At 46.8% G+C, this 27,899-nt stretch overlaps 1 protein-coding gene across 4 annotated transcripts in view; it reads right to left on the bottom strand.

Annotated features, from left to right (window-relative positions):
- Positions 1–27,899, bottom strand: part of LOC130275560 (beta-1,3-galactosyltransferase 2-like) — an 82,025-nt gene that overhangs the window by 52,105 nt on the left and 2,021 nt on the right. Inside the window, exon 3 of one of the 4 annotated variants that reach the window (XM_056523667.1) lies at positions 22,819–22,975. The exons of 1 other annotated variant lie outside the window; for it this stretch is intronic. The gene's annotated coding sequence lies outside the window, so the exon portion shown is untranslated. Of the gene's footprint in view, positions 1–12,744; positions 12,836–22,818; positions 22,976–27,899 lie in introns of all 4 variants that reach the window. 2 more of the 4 variants (XM_056523666.1, XM_056523665.1) reach the window with 2 other exon arrangements.

The following is a 27,899-nucleotide window of genomic DNA, read 5'->3' as shown; positions in this document are numbered from 1 at the left end:
ATCCCATTGTACGGTGTCCATTTTAGGACATCGCCAGTCATCAGCCGCAACTCCTTCCCGCGTCAGGTGAAACACCGTCCAGCCTCCTCCCTCAGACCAATCTCCGTCGGTTATCAGCCACAACTCCCTTCTCCCTCATCCAAAACTCCGTCAACTCCGTATAGCAGAGCCGACACTGCACAGCATATAAAGCACAGTAGGAACTATGAAACTTGCACATGTACTACAGACACTACGGCGGGGGCTGGGATTTATAAAAGCTGCTCTATGTCCCGCATCAATATAGACCAACCTACAGAGGGTATAGGCCGGTCTATTGTGCGCCCAATTTATCAAAAGTCGCACGGCTCTTGATAAATTCTGTGCACAGACTTCGGGATCTATGCTTTAGACTGTATTTACTGTGTTTTTGCAACCCAGAGAAACTACCCGGACTGCCCCTCCCCCAAAGAACAGGACAAGGGGGTAGACTAACCCGACCTCTCAGCAGCAGAAGAGACCATGGCAGAAGAGTGGGTGATACCCCCCAAGCAGCACCTCCACTTCGGGGACGAGCTTGATCTTGGGCCCTGGACAGCCCACACTCTGTCACACCAGCAGTTCGGGGCCCGGAACCCCCACCAACCTACACCTCACTGAGATGCATGACAGGGCTCCCCTGCCATAGAGCCCAAATCCCCCTCTACATCACTGTCCTGGAAGCCGGAGGTGGGGCTAAGGGACCCCCCCGCATGGCTGCAGGTCATCATCCCAGCTCATAGGCAGCTGCCGGCCCCCCCTCGGAGAGGCCCCAGGAGCTCCGCTTACAGGCCTGGCCCGGGTATCATGCGCCGGACCAGCACACTCAGTCCTCCCTCCTGGGAGACGGGAACAGCTGCGGCTGCAGTCTGAGTCGGCCGGGCACGCCCCCCCCACCGTTTGAAGTTATCTCCCGGGGATGGGCTGCATCAGCAACAAGCTCCCTACCGGAAAGGAGGGCAGGGGAAGCTCCCAGCCCTGCCCTACCCCCTGCACAGCCACACCAGCATGCCAGCGTGCTGACCCCCCAGACCTCCCCAACCGCTCACTTCCAGCCTCATCAGCAGAGGTCGAGGGGCAGACACTAGGACTACGCTGGCGGCGTCTAGATTGTGGGACAGGGCTCAGACTCAGCCGGGCCAGAGGGCGGGAGCAGCGCAAACTCACCCATGACTCCTGTCACACCACTGGCCCTGCTGCCACAGGCACCGCCACCGGGGAAGGCACGATATCTCGCACTTGGTCCACCAGCCACCCGGGGAGCCTCCTCCCGCATCTGTGACAGAATCTCTACAATAGCTGCCATGAGGGAGCTGCTTCAAGCCACAGGTACAATGTTCCCTTGTGGCTTCTTTTCCGCAGACTGGTCCCCCCCTCAGTGCCCCGTTCTTAAAAATCCCCTTTATTACTCCTCCCCATTTTCTCATCATCTGAGCCCTTAACCCCTTAGATGCCGCACAGACACCCTTGTCATGTGCCCCTCCCATCCAATGCTTTCCTGTCCAGGGCTTTCTGGAAATCAGTTCCCATGCATTTCTGCAGAACTTGAGCCCTGGGATAAGAAGTTAAAGGGGTACTACCGTGGAAAACTTATTTTTTTTTAAATCAACTGGTGCCAGAAAGTTAAACAGATTTGTAAATTACTTCTATTTAAAAATCTTAATCCTTCCAGTACTTTTTAGGGGCTATATACTACAGAGGAAATGCTTATCTTTTTAGATTTCTCTGATGTCATGACCACAGTGCTCTCTGCTGACCTCTGCTGTCTTTTTTTAGGTACTGTCCGGAGCAGCATATGTTTGCTATGAGGATTTTCTCCTGTTCTGGACAGTTCTTAAAATGGACAGCAGAGGTCAGTAGAGAGCACTGTTGTCACGATGCCGGCTGGCGGGTAGTGGATCCTCTGTGCCAGAGAGGGATTGGCGTGGACCGTGCTAGTGGATCGGTTCTAAGTCACTACTGGTTTTCACCAGAGCCCGCCGCAAAGCGGGATGGTCTTGCTGCGGCGGTAGTGACCAGGTCGTATCCACTAGCAATGGCTCAACCTCTCTGGCTGCTGAAGATAGGCGCGGTACAAGGGAGTAGACAGAAGCAAGGTCGGACGTAGCAGAAGGTCGGGGCAGGCAGCAAGGATCGTAGTCAGGGGCAACGGCAGGAGGTCTGGAACACAGGCTAGGAACATACAAGGAACGCTTTCACTGGCACAATGGCAACAAGATCCGGCAGGGAAGTGCAGGGGAAGTGAGGTGATATAGGGAAGTGCACAGGTGAAGACACTAATTGGAATCACTGCGCCAATCAGCGGCGCAGTGGCCCTTTAAATCGCAAAGACCCGGCGCGCGCGCGCCCTAGGGAGCGGGGCCGCGCGCGCCGGGACAGGACCGAGGGAGAGCGAGTCAGGTACGGGAGCCGGGGTGCGCATCGCGAGCGGGCGCTACCCGCATCGCGAATCGCATCCCGGCTGGAAGCAGAATCGCAGCGCCCCGGGTCAGTGGATCTGACCGGAGCGCTGCAGCGGAGAGAGTGTAGCGAGCGCTCCGGGGAGGAGCGGGGACCCGGAGCGCTCGGCGTAACAGTACCCCCCCCCTTGGGTCTCCCCCTCTTTTTAGGGCCTGAGAACCTGAGGAGCAGACTTTTATCTAGGATGTTGTCCTCAGGTTCCCAGGATCTCTCTTCAGGACCACAACCCTCCCAGTCCACTAGAAAAAAAGTTTTCCCTCTGACCTTTTTAGAGGCTAAGATCTCTTTGACAGAGAAGATGTCCGAGGAGCCGGAAACAGGAGTGGGAGGAACAGATTTGGGAGAAAAACGGTTGAGGATGAGTGGTTTAAGAAGAGAGACGTGAAAGGCATTAGGGATACGAAGAGAAGGAGGAAGAAGAAGTTTGTAAGAGACAGGATTAATTTGACACAAAATTTTGAAAGGACCAAGATAGCGTGGGCCCAACTTGTAGCTAGGGACACGGAAGCGGACATATTTAGCGGAGAGCCATACCTTGTCTCCAGGGGAAAAAACGGGAGGAGCTCTTCTTTTCTTATCCGCGAACCTCTTCATGCGTGATGAAGCCTGTAGGAGAGAATTTTGGGTCTCTCTCCATATAATGGAAAGGTCACGAGAAATTTCATCCACAGCGGGCAGACCAGAGGGCAAGGGGGTAGGGAGGGGGGGAAGAGGGTGACGGCCGTACACCACGAAAAATGGGGATTTGGAGGAAGATTCAGAGACTCTGAAGTTATACGAGAATTCGGCCCATGGAAGGAGATCTGCCCAGTCATCCTGGCGGGAGGAAACAAAATGTCGCAAATAATCACCCAAGACTTGGTTAATTCTTTCTACTTGTCCATTGGACTGGGGATGATATGCAGAAGAAAAATTTAATTTAATCTTGAGTTGTTTACAGAGAGCCCTCCAGAATTTAGACACGAATTGGACGCCTCTATCCGAGACGATCTGCGTAGGCAATCCGTGAAGACGAAAAATGTGTACAAAAAATTGTTTAGCCAACTGAGGCGCTGAAGGAAGACCAGGAAGAGGGATGAAATGTGCCATTTTGGAGAATCGATCAACGACCACCCAAATAACAGTGTTGCCACGGGAAGGGGGTAAATCAGTAATAAAATCCATACCAATCAGAGACCAAGGCTGTTCGGGGACAGGCAGGGGATGAAGAAAACCAGCGGGCTTCTGGCGAGGAGTCTTATCCCGGGCACAGATAGTGCAGGCTCGCACAAAGTCCACAACATCCGTCTCCAGAGTCGGCCACCAATAGAAGCGGGAGATGAGTTGCACAGATTTCTTGATGCCCACATGACCAGCGAGATGGGAGGAGTGACCCCATTTGAGGATTCCGAGGCGTTGGCGTGGAGAAACAAAGGTCTTTCCTGGAGGAGTTTGCCTGATGGAGGCTGGAGAAGTGGAGATCAGGCAGTCAGGTGGAATGATGTGTTGCGGAGAGAGTTCAACTTCTGAGGCATCCGAGGAACGAGAGAGAGCATCGGCCCTAATGTTCTTATCGGCAGGACGAAAGTGAATCTCAAAATTAAATCGGGCAAAGAACAGAGACCACCGGGCCTGGCGAGGATTCAGCCGTTGGGCAGACTGGAGGTAGGAGAGGTTCTTGTGGTCGGTGTAAATAATAACTGGAAATCTTGATCCCTCCAGCAGATGCCTCCATTCCTCAAGTGCTAATTTAATGGCTAGAAGCTCTCGATCCCCGATGGAGTAGTTCCTCTCCGCCGGAGAGAAGGTCCTAGAAAAAAAACCACAAGTGACAGCATGCCCGGAAGAATTTTTTTGTAAAAGAACAGCTCCAGCTCCCACTGAGGAGGCATCAACCTCCAATAGGAAGGGTTTGGAAGGGTCAGGTCTGGAGAGCACGGGAGCCGAAGAAAAGGCAGACTTGAGTCGTTTAAAGGCGTCTTCCGCTTGAGGAGGCCACGACTTGGGATCGGCATTTTTTTTGGTTAAAGCCACGATAGGAGCCACAACGGTAGAAAAATGTGGAATAAATTGCCTGTAATAATTGGCGAACCCCAAAAAGCGTTGGATAGCACGGAGTCCGGAGGGGCGTGGCCAATCTAAGACGGCAGAGAGTTTGTCTGGATCCATTTGTAGTCCCTGGCCAGAGACCAAATATCCTAGAAAAGGAAGAGATTGGCATTCAAACAGACATTTCTCAATTTTGGCATAGAGTTGATTGTCACGAAGTCTCTGAAGAACCATACGGACATGCTGGCGGTGTTCTTCTAGATTGGCAGAGAAAATTAGGATATCGTCCAGATATACAACAACACAGGAGTATAGCAGATCACGAAAAATTTCATTGACAAAGTCTTGGAAGACAGCAGGGGCGTTGCACAGGCCAAAGGGCATGACCAGATACTCAAAGTGTCCATCTCTGGTGTTAAACGCCGTTTTCCACTCATCCCCCTCTCTGATGCGGATGAGGTTATAGGCGCCTCTTAAGTCCAATTTAGTAAAGATGTGGGCACCTTGGAGGCGATCAAAGAGTTCAGAGATGAGGGGTAGGGGGTAGCGGTTCTTAACCGTGATTTTATTAAGACCGCGGTAGTCAATGCAAGGACGTAGGGAGCCATCTTTTTTGGACACAAAGAAAAATCCAGCTCCGGCAGGAGAGGAGGATTTACGGATAAAGCCCTTTTTTAAATTTTCCTGGACATACTCAGACATGGCAAGAGTCTCTGGGGCAGAGAGAGGATAAATTCTGCCCCGGGGTGGAGTAGTACCCGGGAGGAGGTCGATAGGGCAATCATAAGGCCTGTGAGGAGGTAGAGTCTCAGCTTGTTTTTTGCAGAAAACATCCGCGAAGTCCATATAGGCCTTAGGGAGACCGGTTACTGAGGGAACCACAGAGTCACGGCAAGGGTTACTGGGAACCGGTCTTAGACAGTCCTTGGAACAAGAGGGCCCCCAACTCTTGATCTCCCCAGTGGACCAATCCAGGGTTGGGGAATGGAGTTGAAGCCAGGGAAGTCCAAGGAGAATTTCCGAGGTGCAATTGGGGAGGACCAAAAGTTCAATCCTCTCGTGATGAGATCCGATGCTCATTAGAAGGGGCTCCGTGCGGAAGCGTATGGTACAGTCCAATCTTTCATTGTTTACACAATTGATGTAAAGGGGTCTGGCGAGACTGGTCACTGGGATGTTGAACCTGTTGACGAGAGAGGCCAAAATAAAATTTCCTGCAGATCCAGAGTCCAAGAAGGCCACGGTAGAGAAGGAGAAGGCAGAGGCAGACATCCGCACAGGCACAGTAAGACGTGGAGAAGCAGAGTAGACATCAAGGACTGTCTCACCTTTGTGCGGAGTCAGCGTACGTCTTTCCAGGCGGGGAGGACGGATAGGACAATCCCTCAGGAAGTGTTCGGTACTAGCACAGTACAGGCAGAGGTTCTCCATGCGGCGTCGTGTCCTCTCTTGAGGTGTCAGGCGAGACCGGTCGACCTGCATAGCCTCCACGGCGGGAGGCACAGGAACAGATTGCAGGGGACCAGAGGAGAGAGGAGCCGAGGAGAAGAAACGCCTCGTGCGAACAGAGTCCATATCTTGGCGGAGCTCCTGACGCCTTTCGGAAAAACGCATGTCAATGCGAGTGGCTAGGTGAATAAGTTCATGTAGATTAGCAGGAATTTCTCGTGCGGCCAGAACATCTTTAATGTTGCTGGATAGGCCTTTTTTAAAGGTCGCGCAGAGGGCCTCATTATTCCAGGACAATTCTGAAGCAAGAGTACGGAATTGTACGGCATACTCGCCAACGGAAGAATTACCCTGGACCAGGTTCAACAGGGCAGTCTCAGCAGAAGAGGCTCGGGCAGGTTCCTCAAAGACACTTCGGATTTCCGAGAAGAAGGAGTGTACAGAGGCAGTGACGGGGTCATTGCGGTCCCAGAGCGGTGTGGCCCATGACAGGGCTTTTCCGGACAGAAGGCTGACTACGAAAGCCACCTTAGACCTTTCAGTGGGAAACAGGTCCGACATCATCTCCAGATGCAGGGAACATTGGGAAAGAAAGCCACGGCAAAACTTAGAGTCCCCATCAAATTTATCCGGCAAGGATAGGCGTAGCCCAGGAGCGGCCACTCGCTGCGGAGGAGGTGCAGGAGCTGGCGGAGGAGATGACTGCTGAAGCTGTGGTAGTAACTGTTGTAGCATAACGGTCAGTTGAGACAGCTGTTGGCCTTGTTGCGCTATCTGTTGTGACTGCTGGGCGACCACCGTGGTGAGGTCAGCGACAACTGGCAGAGGAACTTCAGCGGGATCCATGGCCGGATCTACTGTCACGATGCCGGCTGGCGGGTAGTGGATCCTCTGTGCCAGAGAGGGATTGGCGTGGACCGTGCTAGTGGATCGGTTCTAAGTCACTACTGGTTTTCACCAGAGCCCGCCGCAAAGCGGGATGGTCTTGCTGCGGCGGTAGTGACCAGGTCGTATCCACTAGCAACGGCTCAACCTCTCTGGCTGCTGAAGATAGGCGCGGTACAAGGGAGTAGACAGAAGCAAGGTCGGACGTAGCAGAAGGTCGGGGCAGGCAGCAAGGATCGTAGTCAGGGGCAACGGCAGGAGGTCTGGAACACAGGCTAGGAACATACAAGGAACGCTTTCACTGGCACAATGGCAACAAGATCCGGCAGGGAAGTGCAGGGGAAGTGAGGTGATATAGGGAAGTGCACAGGTGAAGACACTAATTGGAATCACTGCGCCAATCAGCGGCGCAGTGGCCCTTTAAATCGCAAAGACCCGGCGCGCGCGCGCCCTAGGGAGCGGGGCCGCGCGCGCCGGGACAGGACCGAGGGAGAGCGAGTCAGGTACGGGAGCCGGGGTGCGCATCGCGAGCGGGCGCTACCCGCATCGCGAATCGCATCCCGGCTGGAAGCAGAATCGCAGCGCCCCGGGTCAGTGGATCTGACCGGAGCGCTGCAGCGGAGAGAGTGTAGCGAGCGCTCCGGGGAGGAGCGGGGACCCGGAGCGCTCGGCGTAACAACTGTGGACATGACATCAGAGAAATCTAAAAAGATAAGCATTTCCTCTGTAGTATATAGCACCTAAAAAGTACTGGAAGGATTAAGATTTTTAAATAGAAGTAATTTACAAGTCTGATTAACTTTCTGGCACCAGTTAATTAAAAAAAAAAAAGAAAGTTTTCCACAGTAGTACCCCTTTAAGTCCCGGAGTTCCCCTTTAAGGGGATTTTGTGGACTTTTAGATCTACAGCATTTATTTTCTTCATTTGTTAAGAATTTGCAGCATATGACATAAAGGAGAAGAGATTCAGAGATGAAGCACCGCATTCAGATCTAGCCTTTCAGATCTGTCTGGAGGTGTGGTGCAGTATTACAGGAGAATTATAAAATATTAGTGGTGAAAGAGTATTAAACGGGGAGGCGTGGTCTGGCCGCTGGAGGTGATGGCCGCCTAAACACACAGCTCCGCAGCCATTTCTCAGATTAGTGCCTCTATACCCTGCCAGTGACTCTGTGAGTGACTTGTTTGTACTTGGGAAGTACCATGGCATCATCGGGCAGGAAGAGAGCTAGTAAGCTGGGGGACAACAGGACCTTAATGCAATTTTTCAGCCCGGGGTCCCAGACGGCGCGCGTGAGCAAAGATGGCGCCGCCTCATTCCTGATTCAACGTTCCGCTGCTAGCCCTATCTCTCACCGCTCCACTGCCTCGGGACCTCCGATCCTTGCTGCCGATCATTCGGAGCCCTCACAACATCGCTCCAGAGCGGGTGCAGCCTGTTACTTACCTGCAGACTGGGCCTCCCCGGACCGCGACACCGCGTCCCACATGGAGCCTGATGAGGATGCAGACGATACTATCCTGTTGCCGCCGGGCGAGATCACCGGGCTTCTGGGTGAGTGCACTGAACTATCGCACTGCTGCTCTGCCTCATCTCCCCATACCAGCCCCGTAAAACAAAGACCGAGACTACCTGAAGAAGTGACTGATTCCTGGGATGCGGATCCTGTTGGGGCTGGAGGAGATGGGGTTGAAGAACGCGACCTGTTTGTCTCTTACCAGACCCCTGACAAGGCTGTGTCAGAGACAGCATTGAAAGACATGCTCCTGCTGCTCCATTCTTCATTGCATAAAGACTTTTCCACATTGCTGTATCCTGTTTGGTCCTCTGTTGGGGCCCTGGGGAAAAAGGTCCATCATATAGAGTCTAAGATGGCCTCCTTTGCTGCCTCCCATAACAGCCTTGTTGATGCTCACAATGCTCTGGAGGACAGAGTCTCCGCTATACAAGACAAGATGGTGGACTCTGAAGACCGCAACAGGAGAAATAATATAAAATTCTGAGGCATTCCAGAGGCAATCCCTAATTCGCAGCTGCTGAAATATGTGAGGGAACTGACTAAACACTTGTATAGAATTGATCGTGCCCACAGGGTAGCGAAACCCAAATCTGTACCTGACACTCTCCCCAGAGATGTACTGGCTAGGTACACTTTCTACAAGACAAAAGATCTGTTACTTCAGTTTTTGAGGCAACGTAAATCTCTGCCGGCCCCTTATGAGGACATTCCACTCTATGTCGGTTTATCGGCTGCGACTCTCCAGGCTAGGAGAGCCTTCCATCCTGTGACTCAGGAACTGAGACGTAATGGCATTCCCTACCACTGGGGATTCCCCACAAAATTACTGGTGACTTATCGCAACAAGCTGCATGTTCTTTCTTCAGTTCCAGATGGCCTAACCGTGCTACAAGGCACTCACCTGCTGGACGTAGAAGCCCGTCTGATCGTCCGCTGGATTCAGGCTCCCCGGCACCGACTTGACTCCGGTTGTTTTCATCTTTGAAAATATATTTAAAAAAATAGCCAATGACACCCATGTGGCCTTTCTTGAGAAAGTCCTCACTGTGACACTGAATACTTTACTTTGAACACCACTGCAGATGATAGTCCTATGACTGTCTGGTTGGCACACAAGGCGGTGGTGAGAGGACCTTAAATACAACTGGGAGCTACCCTGAAAAAGCGCAAAACGCTGGCTCTCACGGAGTCCCTTAATAAAGTAGCCGCCTTGGAGGCCATTCAGAAGAGTCGTTTCTCACCTGACACAGACAAACATCTTCGCTTAGAAAGACTGCATTTGAGACGGTTGTTGTTGCAAGACTACGAGAAATCCCTCAGAAGGTCTAAGTTGTCATATTATCTCCACGATAATAGAGTAAGCTCACTCCTCGCTAGGAAATTGAAACCCCCTTACTATAGACAACGCATTTCCCTTCTGCATCACCTACGGACTGCCCAGCCCCAGAGAACGCCCCGCCAGATAACGGAAGCGTTCAAAGAGTACTATGCTGACTTGTATAATCTACATAGAGACCCTTTGTGTCCCCAGCCGTCCCAAGAGACCATTGATGCCTTTCTTTCTTTTCTTAACCTTCCGAAACTCTCCTCCTCCGCTTTTTCCGCTCTTAACGCTCCGATTTGGTCGCTGCTCTGCCTAATAAGAAGGCCCCTGGACCAGACGGTCTCCCTGCGGAATATTATAAGCGCTTTTTTCAGATATTATCCTCACACTATCGTCCTATCTCCCTGCTTAATTGTGATGCTAAGCTTTATGCTAAGACTCTTACCCTGCGCTTGCAATCATACTTGCCATCGTTGCTGAGTAGAGATCAGGTGGGCTTTACATTAGGTCGGCAGGCCACGTATAATACTAGGAGAGTGATTTCCTTATTGCAGCACTGTGAGAGTAGACGGGTCCCCGCAATCTTTCTGACTCTGGATGCTGAAAAGGCGTTCGACAGAGTGAGTTGGCCCTACGCTTTTTCGGCCTTGCGAGCCTTTGGCTTTGACAGCCCGATTGCCCGACAGCAATACAAGCACTCTATTCGAACCCGGTTGCGAAAGTCTTTACTAATGGTGCATTGTCGGGCAGACTCGCTCTGTCGAATGGCACCAGACAGGGTTGTCCCCTTTCACCCTTGACCTTTTTACTTACAATAGAACCCTTAGCCCAAGCAATTCGTCTGCGGCACGGCATATCTGGCATCTCCATTGGGGGAAGAGAACATAAATTGGCCCTTTTTGCTGATGATATTATCCTTACCCTGACCAACCCTTTAGTTTCTCTTGGCTCCCTCTTCTCTCTTCTCGAATTCCTTCAGTCGTGTTTCTTACTATAAATGAAATGTTACAAAATCTCAGGCTTTACCGGTGGGGATCTCTCCCTCAGAGCTGGACTCCTTGGGGCCCAATTTCCCCTTGGACTGGCAGCAGCAATCAATCTCCTACCTTGGTATTCAGCTTACCTATCCTTCCTCCTCTCTTTCTCAATCAAATTTTCTGCCGCTTTTAACCACGCTCTCTACTTCCCTTTCTGCTTTTGAGAAACAGATGCTCTCTTGGTTTGGAAGGCTGGCGGCATTTAAGATGTTATTGCTACCGAAGCTACTTTATCTCTTTAGAACCCTGCCCATTGGCATACCTGCCTCATTCTTTAAAGTGGCTGACTCACTGATGGATACCTTCATTTGGAATAACAAGAAACCATGAGTCTCCAGGAGAGTGATGACTAGGAGTAGGGGGGGCCGGAGGGCTAGGGAGACCTAGTGCAGAAGATTATTACAGGGCGGCCATCTTGGACCAGATGAGACATTGGTGGTCGGAGTACTCCAGTAAATTATGGGTGGCCCTGGAATCTAGCTATAGCGCTGACTGTTCCTTGAAGGCTGGGATGTTGGCACCTCTCGCGGGTAAAAAATTATCTCCAACCTCTCTATCCGCTATCAATGTTATACATAACATATGGCAGATTAGCCTTAAACGATTTACGAGACTAATTAAGTGCTCTCCGAGACATATCCCACTTGAACTTTTATCTCTATCTATCCCGGACATTGACCTCTCAGCTTGGGTGGCTGCTGGAATTTCTACGGTGGGTGACCTGTTAGACAACGCAGGGACGGTTCATTTCCCGTATCTTAGGGACAGGTATAACTTGCCCCATAGGGAATTCTATAAAAGCCTACAGATGAGAAGTCTCATGCAAAAGGGATGGTTGGAATCTTTCAAATTGCCTCCAAGATTGTTGGGTACTTTTTCTTTGACGAACTCCTCAACGGGGGCATATCGTTATTTTATGACCTCCTTGACGATAAGTCTGCATTAGTACCGACTCCCTACATGGAGAGGTGGGAGAGGGACCTTCAGATTGAGATTACCTCTGAACAATGGAAGGACTCCTTTCGACTCATAAGGGAGACGTTTAGGTGTGCAAATCCCCAAGAGCTGATTACCAAGACCGTGCACAGGGGGTATTTTACCCCTCATAGACTCCGATGTGCTGGAGGAGCTGTGGCCACAGAGGTACGTTGCTACATATTCTGTGGACCTGTCCGATGTTGCAGGAGATGTGGAGGGGAATTGAATTAGTCATTTCTAGATTACTGGGGAGGTGATTTACCTTGACTCCGGTCTTGGCTTTATTTTTAATAGGCTTCGCTGACTATCCTTTCGAGTCCAGGACAGTTATTGCGCATATTCTTATGACCACTAAATTGTGTATCACTAGAAAATGGAAATCTTTGGTGGTTCCAACCCTATCAGAGATTCTGTCCCAGGTGAATCTGTTGTGCGACTATGAGAGAGTATTCGCCCTGTCCAATCATGGTGAGGCCAGATTTAGAAAGCGGTGGGAGTTGTGGACTGGTAGTGTTCACTATGCCTCACTTGAGCCTGTCACTCACTCACTGGGAACATAGGACTGGTTTAGCCTGTTTTCACCTTTGCTGGCTTGTCCTTTGTCCTCTCCCCCCTTCACTTCCTTCTCTTTCCCCCATTCCTGTCTTTCCTCTCTTGTTTTTTTTTCTATACTCAGTTTCTGGAGAGCACACTCACATACTTTCACACTAGATCTTAACCTTGCAGGTTTCATTTTTGGTTTCTTTTTGACATTTCTGTGGTTTTTGATTGTATTTGCTTGTTACTCCTAATTTGTACCCATTTGCTGTATGGGGACTACTTGTACCATTATTGCCTTTTTCTCTCATTGTGCCCCTGCGTGGCCCCTCCCCCCCCCCCTGACCCTAACCATCGGGTCTGTTCCTTTTCCAATACTCTGTTACTATTGTTTGATACTTACCTGTATCTGTTTAATTTGAAAAATTCAATAAAACGTTTGAAATAAAAAATAAAAAAATAATATTAAACGGATATCTGGTTACAGTATGATTGCCAATATACTTACATGTAGCTCCTATATGATAGTGGTTTTCAAATAAGTTTACAGTGCAATGGGAAATCCTGATACCCTCTCATTGGAAATCCATCAATGGAAGCTGGGAAGAGACAGAGGGGCTTCTGTTGCTCTAACACAATTCAGTAGCAGTTTTGCAGCAGATACAATTATAATACATTGGCTATGTTCACACCCCAGAATGTCCTCACGTAAAATCTCCTGCGGCTCCAGCATGACATGCCGGCGCTAGGACAGCACAGGAATGCGCCCACTCATAGACAATAATACATTCCGTGCGGAGTCCACAGAAAGAATGGACATGGTTCATTCTTCCTGCGAACACTGGAATCCAAATGTTTCTGGCGTGGAAAGTCTGCCGTGTCCATAGTGCAGCAGAATCCCACTAAAATCATTGAAATGCTGCTGCAGAATTCTGCACATAAATTCTAGTGTGTGAACATAGCCTCACTATTGTCAGCCCATTTTGGACTTAAAGGAGTACTCTGGTGGAAAAATGTTTTTTTCAAATCAACTGGCTTCAGAAAGTTAAACAGATTTGTAAATTACTTCTATTAAAACATCTTAATCCTTCCAGTACTTATCAGCTGCTGTATACTCCAGAGGAAGTTGTGCAGTTCTTTTCTGTCTGACCACAGTGCTCTTTATCGACACATCTGTCCATGTCAGGAACTGTACAGAGCAGGAGAGGTTTGCTATGGGGATTTGCTCCTACTCTGGACAGTTCCTGACATGGACAGAGGTGTCAGCAGAGAGTACTGGTCAGACTGGAAAGAACTACACAACTTCCTCCGGAGCATACAGCAGCAGATAAGTACTGGAAGGATTAAGATTTTTTTTTATAGAACTAATTTACAAATTAAAGGGGTTCTTCTCCACTGCCCTGCCTTCCGGAGCTCCGCTCGCAGCGTCCGGAAGTTTATTACTCCAAACGCTGTGTGCGGGCTTCCGTGTTCGAGGCCGCCCCCTCGTGATGTCACGCCCGCCCCTCGTGACGTCACGCCCACCCCCTCAATGAAAGTCTATGGGAAGGGGGCGCAATCGCTGTCACGCCCCCTTCCCATAGACTTTCATTGAGGGGGCGGGCGTGACGTCACGAGGGGACGGCCTCGAACATGGAAGCCCGCACACAGCGTTTGGAGTAATAAACTTCCGGACGCTGTGAGCGGAGGTCAGGAAGGCAGGGCAGTGGAGAACCCCTTTAACTTTCTAGCACCAGTTGATTTAAAAAACAAAAATTTCCACCGGAGTACCTCTTTCAGAACACAGTCAATTTCATTTTTGCATTTTCACTTTTTCCTCCTCGTCTTCTAAGCAGCATAACTTTTCCATTTTTCCATCTACAGACTCATATAAGGGATTGTTTTTTGCAGAATCGATTGTCCTTCGTAATCACACCTGTCATTTTATCATAAAATGTATGGAACAACCAAAAAAATATAATCCATAAAGTGTTTCCATAGCCCTTGCTGCACTTAAATGGCTGCCCGTTCGCTCCTGTAACAACCCCCCATCATGAATACTGTGGCCTTGAGTTACATCACTGTAAGGGTCTATTCACACGTACAGTGTTCTGCGCAGATTTGATGCGCAGGATTTCAAGCTGTGCTCAGTCATTCAGTTTACATTGAAATCTGCAGCAGAAAATCCTGCGCATCAAATCTGCGCTAGATACTGTACGTGTGAATAGACCCTAAAGGGGCAGCTCAGTATTCATGAGGAAGTGTTGTTAGAGGAGCGGGCAGGAATAGTGGGGGGTTTACATATCAATAAAATGGAATGACAAAGACACGAAACACAGGAAAGCCTAATAAAAAAATTATAATTACCGTATTTTTCGCCGTATAAGACGCACTTTTTCTTCCCCAAAACTGGGGGGAAAAAGTCGGTGCGTCTTATACGGCGAATACACCCCTATCACGGCGGTCCCTGCGGCCATCAACGGCCGGGACCCGCGGCTAATACAGGACATCACCGATCGCAGTGATGCCCTATATTAACCATTCAGACGCGGCGATCAAAGCTGACCGCCGCGTCTGAAGGGAAAGGGACACCAACCCGGCTGTTCAGTCGGGCTGTTCGGGACCGCCGCAGTCCCTAACAGCCCGACTGAATAGCCGGGTTAGTGCTTACAGGACACCGGGAGGGACCTTACCTGCCTCCTCGGTGTCTTCTCCGTTCAGGGATCCCCTGTATGGCCGGCGCTCTCCTTCCTTGTCATCACGTTGTCGCGTACGTGCGTTGGCGTGCGTAACGACGTGATGGCGGCGACGGAGAGCGAGGATACCCGGCCGGCAGCAGAGACGTTCCAGAGCGACGGGGACACAGCGACAACGATGGAGCGACATCCAGGGCAGCGGTAACGGGTCCGGAGCAGCGGGGACACGTGAGTATTAGCTCCTCCTGCAGTGGTCTTCAATCTGCAGACCTCCAGATGTTGCAAAACTACAACTCCCAGCATGCCCGGACAGCATGCTGGGAGTTGTAGTTTTGCAACATCTGGAGGTCCGCAGGTTGAAGACCACTATTGGGTTCAAAATCTTTATTTTTTTTGATTTTGCCCCTAAAAATTGAGTGTGTCTTATACGCCGGTGCATCCTATAGGACGAAAAATACGGTAATAATTCTCAGTGTAAACTCCCATTAGCCTCTACCAGCAGGTTAGGATGCTCTTTAATATGACATCACACTGAATATCACAGCATACATTGGAGGTATATATCAGGAGACTCCCCCATGTATATCAGGAGACTCCCCCATGTATACTTATAACAGAAGCCATTTAAGACATCAATCATATCATGATAAAAAAAATTTGACTGTGTGGTATACGTTTTGTTTTTTAGTTCAGTGAAGCATACGCTTATTTTACAAGACTGAAAAACGTGGCTGTCTGTGTATACGTGATGCTTTTATCATTCAGCATTGCCCAGTTTTCCTACTTAAACTTTGTGGGAGAGGAAAAGCAACAGAAAAATATATACATATACACATAAATAGTTTTCTGGAATACAGTAGTGCCCATTATCCTAACTGGCTGAAATGCGTTCCTTATGGGCAATACCTCAGAATACGCACAAATTGCACATTGGATCCAGATTTTTCTATCCAGGCGGTCATTTTGAGGAAAGGCTTTTCAACCAAGGGCTATCCGGAGAGGTTACTATAATTGTGGGGCAAAGGAAATAAAAATGATTCTTAAACGTAACTGGCATATTATTCGGAGCTAATTCTGTTTGGCGTCCAGGCTGGGCTACACTATATCTTCAATAAAGAAGATTTTCTACTGTACCGGTGAGTGCTGCCATCTTCTTCTACAATATTGGATTATTATGTCATTTTGTAACTTTTGGAGCTTCCGATTCTATGCAGTGCACTTTTCGGTAAAATTGACACCATACCATTATTCTGTAGGTCCATACGGTTACAAGGATACCTAATTTATATAGGTTTTATTTTAGTACTTTAAAAAAATCATAACTACATGCACCAAAATTAGAAGCTGTCAGAGACCATGCCGGGTGTTTGTGGTAATGTTATGGGGTGCAGGTGATTGACATCCTCAGGAGCTTTGCTCGGTCCCTTAATGACTGCCCCTAATATCGAGTCCTTTAGGTATTGACTTGCCACCCCACTAGACGCTTTCAGAGTTCCTCTTGCTACCTCGCCCGTTCGTGGACCATATTTTTATCTATTTTTGTGTCCTGTAGATGTTGTAACAGTGGGATCCCCTCATTCCCGATGAATTCTCGTTGTTACAAGGATATCAATATGAATTGCCACTAAAAATGCCACTAGAAATGCCACTAAATTGCATAGATGTTCTCTTCCCTCTATGTTTCTCTCGGTATACCTGTTTTTCTCTGCCCCTCACTCTCTACCTCCGCACCCTTTTCCGATCACTCTTTTCTTTCCACTCTCACTCTTACCCTCTCTCTTTACTGTCCTCCTCCCCTCGGCTTTACTCCTTTCCCATTTCTGTTACTCCTCCCTTCCACCTCCGCCGCCCCCCATCGCTTTGTTATTCTCCCCGTTGCTCTGTCTTTCCTAAGTCTTCTCCCTCTTTCCCCTTCTTCCCCCCCCTCCTTTCCTCCTCCACATTCACCCCGACTACTTCTACTTCTGCCCCTCCTGCCCACTCAGCCTGGCTATCCTCTTCCTTCTCTGATCTGGCTAATCCTCTTGTTCTTTGAAGAAGTGCCTCCAGATTCTAGCTGTACTCTCTGCTACACTAACATACTTCTGTTCCTGACTCTTTCTGTTCTCATGTACTTAGTCTTATTTTCATTGTCTTGTTGTTCATTACATTATTTCTTTATTTGCTCAACCCTACCAGCCCTGTAGGAGGGTGTTCAGAGTGTGTTCCGCGGGCTGAGATTTCTAAATATCTCACTTTCTAAATCCCTGGAGTCTAAAGTATCCTCTGCCGTTCCTTTGGGCTGCCCACTCCTTGAAATATCTTGGGGTACACATACCGAAATCTATTACTGATATCTTTGAGCTCAATTATAAGCCCCTACTGAAAACGATATCCACTATGTTGAGGGAATATAACTTACCTGTGATTTCCTGGCTAGGTAGGAAGAATGTCCTCAACTGTTATGTTCTCCCAAAACTTATGTACACCCTACGCATGTTGCCAATCTCACTCCCCCAATCCTTCTTTAAGCATGTTAGAGTTATTTTCTCCAGATATGTATAGAAAGGACAGAAGCCTAGACTCGCACATAGCCTTCTGACTAGGAAACCTAAGGAGGGGGGGGGGGGGGGGGGGATAGGCCTACCAGATGTCAGAGAACTCTATAGAGCTGTTCAGCTTCAGAGATGGCTGGACCTGGTTTCCCCGTCCAGAGAATTAATGCCAGTTTTACACAGGGAGGATGGGACCTTGGAACAAGATCTTTTACATGATCTTTGGCTTCCCCGTAAAGTGAGATACCTGCCTAGTTCTCCTAATCTGCTCTTCCTTGGACTCATGTCTACTTGGTCTGACCTCTCTCCAAGCCTTGCTCCAGCTATTTCTCCCTTATTACCCGCTAGTCTAGTGGCAGCAGCTGTGGGGAGGAGATCCCCAGTTTATGGACCTATGTGGAATAGGCTCAGTAAAATTACGGTATCACAGTTGTTCGGGGATGGAGGAGCACCAACAGCTAACACACTTCGAGACCTGTTGCCCCATCAACGGTAATCTTTTTTGCATGTCGCTAACTTTGTTTCATTCTGTTCAGATCTCTGGCGCTAATTTGGCCCACTGAGAGATCTAAACTAATTTGAGAATCTGATCCTTGACTCTCGTCCCAAACAGAGACGGTTATCTAAATGCTCTACCCTCTTACGTTCTAAGATGACTAGCACTGCACCCCATTTTGTAGCCTCATGGGTGGCAGAACTGGGTTTATCCTTGTCCACTGCTGATATCGACCTCATACTTAGTCACTCTCAGGGATTGTCGAGGTGTGTGAGATTACAAGAATCACACTACAAACTAGTCTCTAGGTGGTACAAGACCCCGCAGTTTTTGTACACACAGAAGTTGGCTGAGTCAGATCTATGTTGGCGCTGTCAAAGGCACAAGGGTACTCATGCACACATATGGTGGACTTGACCTGTAATACAACAATACTGGAACGCTGTTAATCGCATAGAGGTAATGGGTGCTTTGGTTCCACTGTCGCCTGCGGCAGTTCTGCTAAGCATGCCTTGCCTGGGATATTCACCTTGTAAACAGTCCCTGATATCGCACATGCTAGCTGCTGCTAAATCCATTATCCCTATACACTGGTTAAGCTCTGAATCACCCACAGTAGAGGAATGGCTCAAAAAAGTTCACCAAATATGCAGGTTCGAGGAATTGCATCATAGGGCTCTCAGATCTCATGATAAATTTGTCAAGATATGGAACCCATGGTTGCACTCCAAATACTGTAATGATCGTACCTCGTGAAATCTCAGCTGTGTTATATGTGATGTATGTGATTTATGCTACCCTTAATGCACCCAGATTTCACCCTTTTTTTCCCCCCTTCCCTCTGGACACCTCCTCCTATTCCCTGCTATTGGTCGGTCAGTTAATTTCCCCAGCTCTGGGAGGAGCAAGGCCGGCTTACCGGGCAACATCGGAGCAGTGGCCGCGGTGGCATGGAGCAGGAGGAGTGCGGCCAGAAGGTGCTGTGGTGGAGGAGGCTGCAGTGAAGATTGCCGATAAGTGATCTTCACTGTGGCCTTCTAAAAAATGCTAAACTACAACTCCCAGCATGCCCAGACAGCCAAAAGCTGTCTGGGCATTTTGGGAGTTGTAATGATTTGCAACATCTGGAGGGCCACAGTTTGGACCACTGTGGTCTTCCAGATGTGGCAAAACTAAAATTTTTAGCATGCACTGACTGTTTGCAACATCTGAAGTGGCACAGTTTGGAAACTACTATACAGTGGTCTCCAAACTGCAGCCCTCCGGATGTTGCAACATTACAATTCCCAGCATGCCCAGAGTCAGGAATGCTGGGCGTGTAGTTCTGCAATATCTGGCCCTTCATATGTTGCAGAACTACAACTCCCAGCATGCCTGGACAGTCTGGGCATGCTTGGAGTTGTAGTTTTGCAAAATCTGAAGGGCCACAGTTTGGAGACCACTAATTAGTGGTCTCCAAACTGTTCTTCCCCAGTTGTTGCATAACTACAACTACAAGAATGCCCAGACTGTCAAAAAATATTTTTATGTCCCAATTTAACAAAAGTTCGTCAATCACCTGTGGGGCGTTAAGGCTCACTGTACCCTTTGTTACATTCCTTGAGGGGTGTAGTTTCCAAAATAGTATGCCATGAGTTTTTTTTACTGTTCTGGCATCATAGGGCCTTCCTAAATGGGACAAGCCCCCCGAAAACCATTTCAGCAAAATTCGCTCTCCAAAATCCCACCGTTGCTCCTTCCCTTCTGAGCCCTCTAGTGCACCTGCAGATCACTTTACATCCACATATGAGGTATTTCCTTACTCAAGAGAAAATTAATTACAAGTTTTGGGGGCCTTTTTACCTTTTACCCCTTGTAAAAATGAAAAAAAAATGGGGTTACAATAACATTTTAGTGTAAAAAATTGAGATTTAGATTTTTCTCCTCCATTTTGCTGCTATTCCTGTGAAACACCTAAAGGGTTAACAAACTTTTTGAATGTCATTTTGAATACTTTGAGGGGTGCAGTTTTCATAATTAGGTCCATTGCAGGGGATTTCCAACATAAAGACCATCAAATTCACTTCTAAACTTAACTAGTCCCTGAAAAATTCTGATTTTCACATTTTTGGGAAAAATTTGAAAATTTATGCTATACTTTGAAGCCCTCTGATGTCTTCAAAAAGTAAAAACATGACAACTTTATGATGCCAATATAAAGTTAACATATTGTATATTTGAATCAATATGTAATTTATTTGACATGTCCCTTTTTCCTTACAAGCAGAGTGCTTCAAAGTTAGAAAAATGCAAAATTTTCAAAATTTTCCTTAAATTTTTGAATTTTTCACCAAGAAATGATGCAAGTATCGACGTAAATTTACCACTAACATAAAGTAGAATATTTCACGATAACAACTATCTCGGGGTCAAATTTATAAGTAAAAGCATCCCAGAGTTATTAATGCATAAAGTGATAGAGGTCAGATTTGCAAAAAAAAATGCTCCGTCCTTAGGGTTATAATGGGCTCCGTCCCCAAGGGCTTAATGTATTTTTTTAAATAAATTTTGTGTTCTTTTCTTTTAGGCCTCATTCCATTTTCGGTAAACAGTAGAATGCTGTGCTTTACCAAAAAGCTCTATCTTGGTCTAGACTGTCCACAAGACATTTTCCCAGAAGGATTTTGGCTTACTCAAGTTCATTTATGCAAAATGTAGTCTTGCCTTTTTATGTCTCTGTGTCAGTAGTGGGTCCTCCTGGGTCTCCAGCCATAGTGTTTCATTTCATTTAAATGTCGACGGATAGATCGTGCTGACACTGATGCTCCCTGAGCCTGCAGGACAGCTTGATTATCTTTGGAACTTGTTTGGGGCTGCTTATCCACCATCCGGACTATCCTGCGTTGACACCTTTCATCAATTTTTCTCTTCCATCCACACCCAGGGAGATTAGCTACAGTGCCATGGGTTGCAAACTTCTTGATAATGTTGCGCACTGTGGACAAAGGTAAATCTAGATCTCTGGAGATGGACTTGTAACCTTGAGAGTGTTGATATTTTTCCACAATTTTGGTTCTCAAGTCCTCAGACAGTTCCTTTCTCCTCTTTCTGTTGTTCATGCTTAGTGTGGCACACAGACACACAATGGAAAGACTAAGTGAACTCTTTTTATCTTTTTATCTCTCCTTTTTATCTGCTTTCAGGGGTGATTTTTATATCCACACCTGTTACTTGTCCCAGGTGAGTTTAAAGGAGCATCACATGCTTGAAACAATCTTGTTTTTCCACAATTTTGAAAGTGTGCCAATAATTTTGTCCAGCCCATTTTTGGAGTTCGGTGTGACATTATGTCCAATTTGCTTTTTTTATTCCCTTTTTTTGGTTAAGTTCCAATACACACAAAGGGAATAAACACGTGTATAGCAAAACATGTGTTACTGCAATCCTTTTCTGTAAGGTGCCAACATTTACGTCCATGACTGTATTTTCATGCATCTAATTTAGTGTATTCTTCTGTGCCATGTGTCACACTGGGTTGATGGGGGAAGAAAGTTAAACAAACTGTTCTCATTTGTTTCAAGCTTTGAACGTGGTTCACAATGAACATTATTTGTTTGGTGTATGATACCTCTTAACAATAAAACTAAAAAAGCGTTATATACGAGCTTTGCATTCTTAAATATGTCTTGCTCTTTGTCTGAGAAAAAACGAAACTTTTTGATTTGTATACCATTACGGATTTCATATACTTGTTATACCTGGTTTGTGTCTACGGCGTGCGATAATTGAATGAAATGTCTTATCTATATATGTTTATCTTTTCATATGGATCATTGACATACATAAATTATACACAGGGTTCTGGATCATATAATGCGGTTCCATGAGTATATGCATATATTCCACCCTCTGTTGTTTCAATAGTAAGAAAGCAGGTGTGGATACGATTACACCGCAAATGTGAAGCAATCTTGGTGTCTCTTCACACTGTGCGGCAAGCATTTTTTGAATACACAAGTGTTGGCTTTCGGCATTACAATGGCAAGTAAGAAGGTGTGATTACGCCGCACCGGTGTAGTGAACTTGACGTCTGATGAATCATTGCGTCAGTTCCGGTTCTGAAGGCCAGTGGGCGCATCTGAAATGAGGTCTGCCTCATTTGTACCTGTGTATTTAAACCCCTAAGTAAGGTGATATTATTACCATGACTAAGAGCTTATGTTCGAAACGCGTCAGAGTTTCACTCCTATTTTTATGAGTGACAGATCGCTTCCCATCACTGGAATGTTTTTTTAACCTTGGATTTATTAAACGTTAAGTCTTCAACAGGGAAGAACAGCATCTGTGCTTCCGAACCACATTATACCAGTGCTTGGCTGTTTCATCTAAAGTCGGTGACCGGATCTATGCTTTTCTTTATTCATGTACTACAAATCATTACCAATTACTCATCAGTCGTGAGTCATTTTGGATATTTAAGATGTCTACATTAGTGCCGCATGGTCTGAATGAGACCACAGAGATTGTTCCCTGAATTCTGAAGCGCCAGATGCGATATTACAGCTTATTGCCTTTTTCGCATCGGGTGCTTCGCATTTTGATGTTTGTTAGATTTACATGCTTGTGGTTATTTATACATGACCCTTATATATTTTATTAAGACTATTTTCATATTTTTTATATAATATATTTTATGCAGATATTTTTATGTGTATATGTACCGGTATACATTTTTCTGTTGGTTATTTAATTTGTCAATTTGTTGCATGTGCAGGTTTATTGCAAATTGAAGCTATGTGCAAGAATTATATATCTCAGTAATGTTTTAATGATAAGGTTCCCCTCACCACTTTGGTAGTGAGAGGGTTAATTTTTATCCCTATAAATAAGCACCTTACCTTTCCTTGTCATGCCTGATGAAGCTGAGCAATAAATCTTCTTTTGTTTTACCTGACTGTTCCAAGAGTCCATCCTGCGCCTCGCTGAGCCGGCGTTCTGTTTGAAGCCATCGCATGCTCTAAGTCGGCCCCGCAACGCAGATATGGAGGAAGATAGCTGGAGAACGGGAGCACGGAGCGAGGACAGTTAAGTATCGTTGTCATCAGTTTCACCTGTACTATCTGTCTGTACAGACAGGTTAGTGCAGGTGACACTGATGACAGATTTTCTTTAAAGATGTACACAGGTGGAAAACTTTTTTTTTTTTTTTTTATAATGAACTGGTGACAGAAAGTTAAATAGATTTGCAAATTACTTCTATTAAAAAATCTTAATCCTTTCAGTACTTTTTAGTAGCTGTATGCTACAGAGGAAAATCTTTATTTTTTGAATTTCTTTTTTGTGTCGTCCACAGTGCTCTCTGCTGACACCTGATGCCCATATCAAAAACTGTCCAGAGCAGGAGAAAATCCTCATAGCAAACCTATTGTCAGGACCCGGACTGGTATGCAGGAAGTACACAGGTGGTGGATCCTCTGTGTCAGTGAGGTGATGGCGTGGGCCGTACCAGGGGAACGGAATCTAAGAGGTTATTGGTTTTCACCAGAGCCCGCCGCAAAGCGGGATGGACTTGCTGCGGCAGGTAACCCCCAGGTCGTTCCACCCGATAGTGACTCAACCTCACTGACTGCTGAGTCAGGCGCGGTACACAAGGATTAGGCAAAGGCAAGGTCAGACGTAGCAGAAGGTCAGGACAGGCGGCAACGGTTCGTAGTCAAGGGCAACGGCAAGGGTCTGGATACACAGGCAATGGACACAAGGGAACGCTTTCACTGGCACAAGGCAACAAGATCCAGCAGGGACAGGAAGGGGAAGTGGACATTTATAATGTAGGGAGTGCTTGGAACTAATTGGGCCAGGCACCAATCAATGGTGCACTGGCCCTTTAAATCTGAGAGACCCGGCGCGCGGGCGCCCTAGAGAGCGGGGCCGCACGCGCCGGGACTGAGCAGGAGGATGGGGCAGGTGAGAAACATGGGGTGCAATCCGAGAGCGGGCACGTCCCGTGCCTCGGATCGCGTCCCCTCCGGTGACATGGGAGCAGCGCTCGCGGTCAGCTGTGCTGACCGGAGCGCTGCATGCAGAGGCAGCGGGACCCGGAGCGCTCGGCGTGACACCTATGCTACTCTGGACAGTTCCTGACACGGACAGAGGTGTCAGCAGAGAGCACTGTGGACAACACAAGAAAGAAATTCAAAAAGTAAAGAATTCCCTCTGTAGCATACAGCTGCTAAAAAGTACTAAAAGGATTATGATTTTTTAACAGAAGTAATTTACAAATCTGTTTAACTTTCTGGCAACAGTTCATTTAAAAAAAAAAAAAAAAGTTTTCCACTGGAGTACCCCTTTAACGACGCAGGACGTAAATGTACATCCTGGTGAGCTGGTACTTAACGCACCAGGACGTACATTTACGTCCTATGCATAACCGCGAGCATCAGAGCGATGCTCACGTCATGCGCGGCAGGTCCCGGCTGCTGATAGCAGCCAGGGACCCGCCCGTAATGGCGGACATCCGCGATCGTGCGGATGTCCGCCATTAACCCCTCAGATGCCGTGATCAATACAGATCACAGCATCTGCAGCATTGCGGACACTAGAATGGATGATCGGATTGCCCACAGTGCTGCCGCGGTGATCCGATCATCCAGCATGGCAGGCGGAGGTCCCCTCACCTGCCTCCGCTGCCTTCCATGGATCTTCTGCTCTGGTCTGCGATCGAGCAGACCAAAGCAGAAGATGACCGATAATACTGATCAGTGCTATGTCCTATGCATAGCACTGAACAGTATTAGCAATCGAATGATTGCTCCAAATAGTCCCCTATGGGGACTATTTAAGTGTAAAAATAAAAGTAAAAAATTAAAGTAAAAAAAAATGTGAAAAACCCCCTTCCCCAATAAAAACGTAAATTGTCCCATTTTCCTTATTTCACCCCCAAAAAGTGTAAAACTAATATTAGTGTAACATAATATACATATTTGGTATCACCGCGTGCGTGAATATCCCAACTATTAAAATAAAATATTGATGAAACCGTACGGTGAACGGCGTGAACGTAAAAAAAAGTCCAAAATAGCTGCTTTTTTTTATAACATTTTATTCCCAAAAAATGTATAAAAAAAGTATTAAAAGTTTTATATAAGCAAATATGGTATCAAAAAACAAGTAAAAATCATGGTGCAAAAAATGAGCCCTCATACCGCCGCTTATACGGAAAAATGAAAAAGTTATAGGTCTAATTTGGTTAAACAGTTTGCGATTTTTTTAAAGCACAACAGTAATAGAAAAGTATGTTATCATGGTATCACATGTCATTTTATTCCGTAAATTGTACGGCTTGAAAACGAAACCATCCAAAATTTGCAAAATTGCGGTTTTCTTTTTCATTTTCCCACACAAATAGTATTTTTTTGGGTTGCGCCTTACATTTTATGGTAAAGTGAGTGATGGCATTACAATGGACAACTGGTCACGCAAAAAACAAGCCCTCATACTAGTCTGTGGATGGAAATATAAAAGAGTTATGATTTTTTGAAGGCGAGGAGGAAAAAACGAAAACGTAAAAATAAAATTGTCTCAGTCCTTAAGGCCCAAATGACCTGCGTCCTTAAATAACATAATCGCTGTATGGCTTTTTTTGGTGCCAAAAATGCTGTGGCCAGGTGTTAGCTGGGAGTAGGTAGGAAATATTGAAAGCCATACCAGCATTTATTCATTTTTAATTTTTTTCGGTTTTCATCCTTTAGCAGAACTTTCCCACATAATGAATGCTTGCCATTTTGGGGGGGGGGGGGGGGGGGGGGGGCACAAAAAAATACCCCCCCCCTCAAATTCTTATTCTCAAGATGCTGTTTTTGTAGCATTTTTCCAAAAATAATGTGTATAAGGCTATGTTCACACACCAGACTTTCCAAGTGAAATTTGGCATAAAAATTCTGCTTGAGAATTTGGTTGCAGAGTCCAAGTGTTTTCACTGGGATTGTGCTGGACCGTGCACACTGAGGGATTTCTGTAAATTCTGATTCTGCACAGAAATACTTTACATGTCAGTTCTTTCTGCGGAATGTGTTCAGAAATGCATTGGAATCTATAGAGACACCGCATTACCCAGGGGTATGGCATGTTTTTTCGGCACCCGCCGTCTGTGAAATGTGTGTCGGAGACATTCCACCGGGTGAACCTTAGCCTTAGTGGGTTTATCCCTTTATTCATTACAAGTCATGTGATTTTTTATTATCGTGTGACTCAAGGATTTCCGTTTAACAATCTGGGGAAAAAAAAACTCCAGAAAAAATGTGAATTAAATACACGCTGCAAATTTTCTGTCATTTTTTTTTCTCCCATTGAAGTCAATGGGAGGAAAAAAATGCCAAAATTTAAATTTAGCATGTTGCAATTTACTAAAGAGAAAAAAAAAGCAAAACAAAGCCCGTCTAGATGTGGCATTTCATATTTCCTGCAGCATTTTTTAAACAAAAAATAAAAATAAATAAAAATAAAAAAGCCAGGCAACCAGTATGGCTTTTTTTGGGGACCACTGGTCACCAAACTGTGGACCTTCAGATGTTGCAAAACGACATGCCCGGACATGCTGGGAGATGTAGTTATTAGTGTTGCTCGCGAATATTCGCAATGCGAATTTTATTCGCGAATATCGCATATTCGCGAATTTGCGAATATTCGCGAATATAGCACTATATATTCATAATTACGAATATTGTATTTTTTTTCACAGTACACATCACAGTGATCACCCCTCTCTGCTTCCAGCTTGTGTGGTGTAAAGAAGGCTCTAATACTACTGTGTGAGACTGGCGAACGAATTTTCGCATGTAGGAAAATTTGCATATGCACATTTTCGTATATGCGAATTTTCGCATATGCTAATTTCCGCACATGCGATTTTTCGTTTACGCTAATTTTTGCATAGGCAAATTTTCGCATATGAGAAAATATAATGCCAATATTACGAATATGCGAATGTAGCGAATATATGACGAATATTCGTCCATATATTCGCGAAATATCACGAATTCGAATATGGCCTATGCTGCTCAACACTAGTTAGTTATGCAACATCTGGAGGTCAACAATTTGGAGACTACTGGCCTATACTAAGGCAGTCCACTTTGTGAAAAATAAAACACAAAAAACGCACAAGTGGAAAATGTTGGCGGACAGGTTTCCCCCTCCCCCCCTTTCCATAAAAAACGCCGTACAAACGTTATGTCTGTTCCTAGCCTTAGACACTTCTAATTTATTTCCCACAATGTGTGAAACTACCCCGGAAGCCACAAAACCTGTTCTTCTACAGAATAATACTAAGGTTCTGTTGCCCTTAACCCCTTAAGGACCAAGGACGTACAGGTACGTTCCTTGGTCCTGCTCCCGTGATATAACGCGGGGTTACACGGTAACCCCGCATCATATCACGGCGGGCCCGGCGTCATAGTGAAGCCGGGACCCGCTGCTAATAGCGCGCAACGCCGATCGCGGCGCCACGCGCTATTAACCCTTTAGCCGCGCGCTCAGAGCTGAGCTGCGCGGCTAAAAGTGAAAGTAAAAGCTGCCGGTTAACTCAGCGGGCTGTTCGGGATAGCCGCGGCTAAATCGCGGCATCCCGAACAGCTTACAGGACAGCGGGAGGGCCCCTACCTGCCTCCTCGCTGTCCGATCGCCGAATGACTGCTCAGTGCCTGAGATCCAGGCATGAGCAGTCATGCGGCAGAATCGCTGATCACTGGTTTCTTATGAGAAACGAGTGATCAGCATAGAAGATCAGTGTGTGCAGTGTTATAGGTCCCTATGGGATAACAATGATCAGTGTGTGCAGTGTTATAGGTCCCTATGGGATAACAATGATCAGTGTGTGCAGTGTTATAGGTCCCTATGGGATAACAATGATCAGTGTGTGCAGTGTTATAGGTCCCTATGGGAGCTATAACACTGCAAAAAAAAGTGGAAAAAAAAGTGAATA

The sequence above is a fragment of the Hyla sarda genome, chromosome 6, assembly GCF_029499605.1.
Source record: "Hyla sarda isolate aHylSar1 chromosome 6, aHylSar1.hap1, whole genome shotgun sequence".
NCBI classification, from domain to species: Eukaryota; Metazoa; Chordata; class Amphibia; order Anura; family Hylidae; genus Hyla; species Hyla sarda.
Note: the sequence above shows the minus strand (reverse complement) of the source record. Positions and strands in the feature narration are given on the sequence as shown.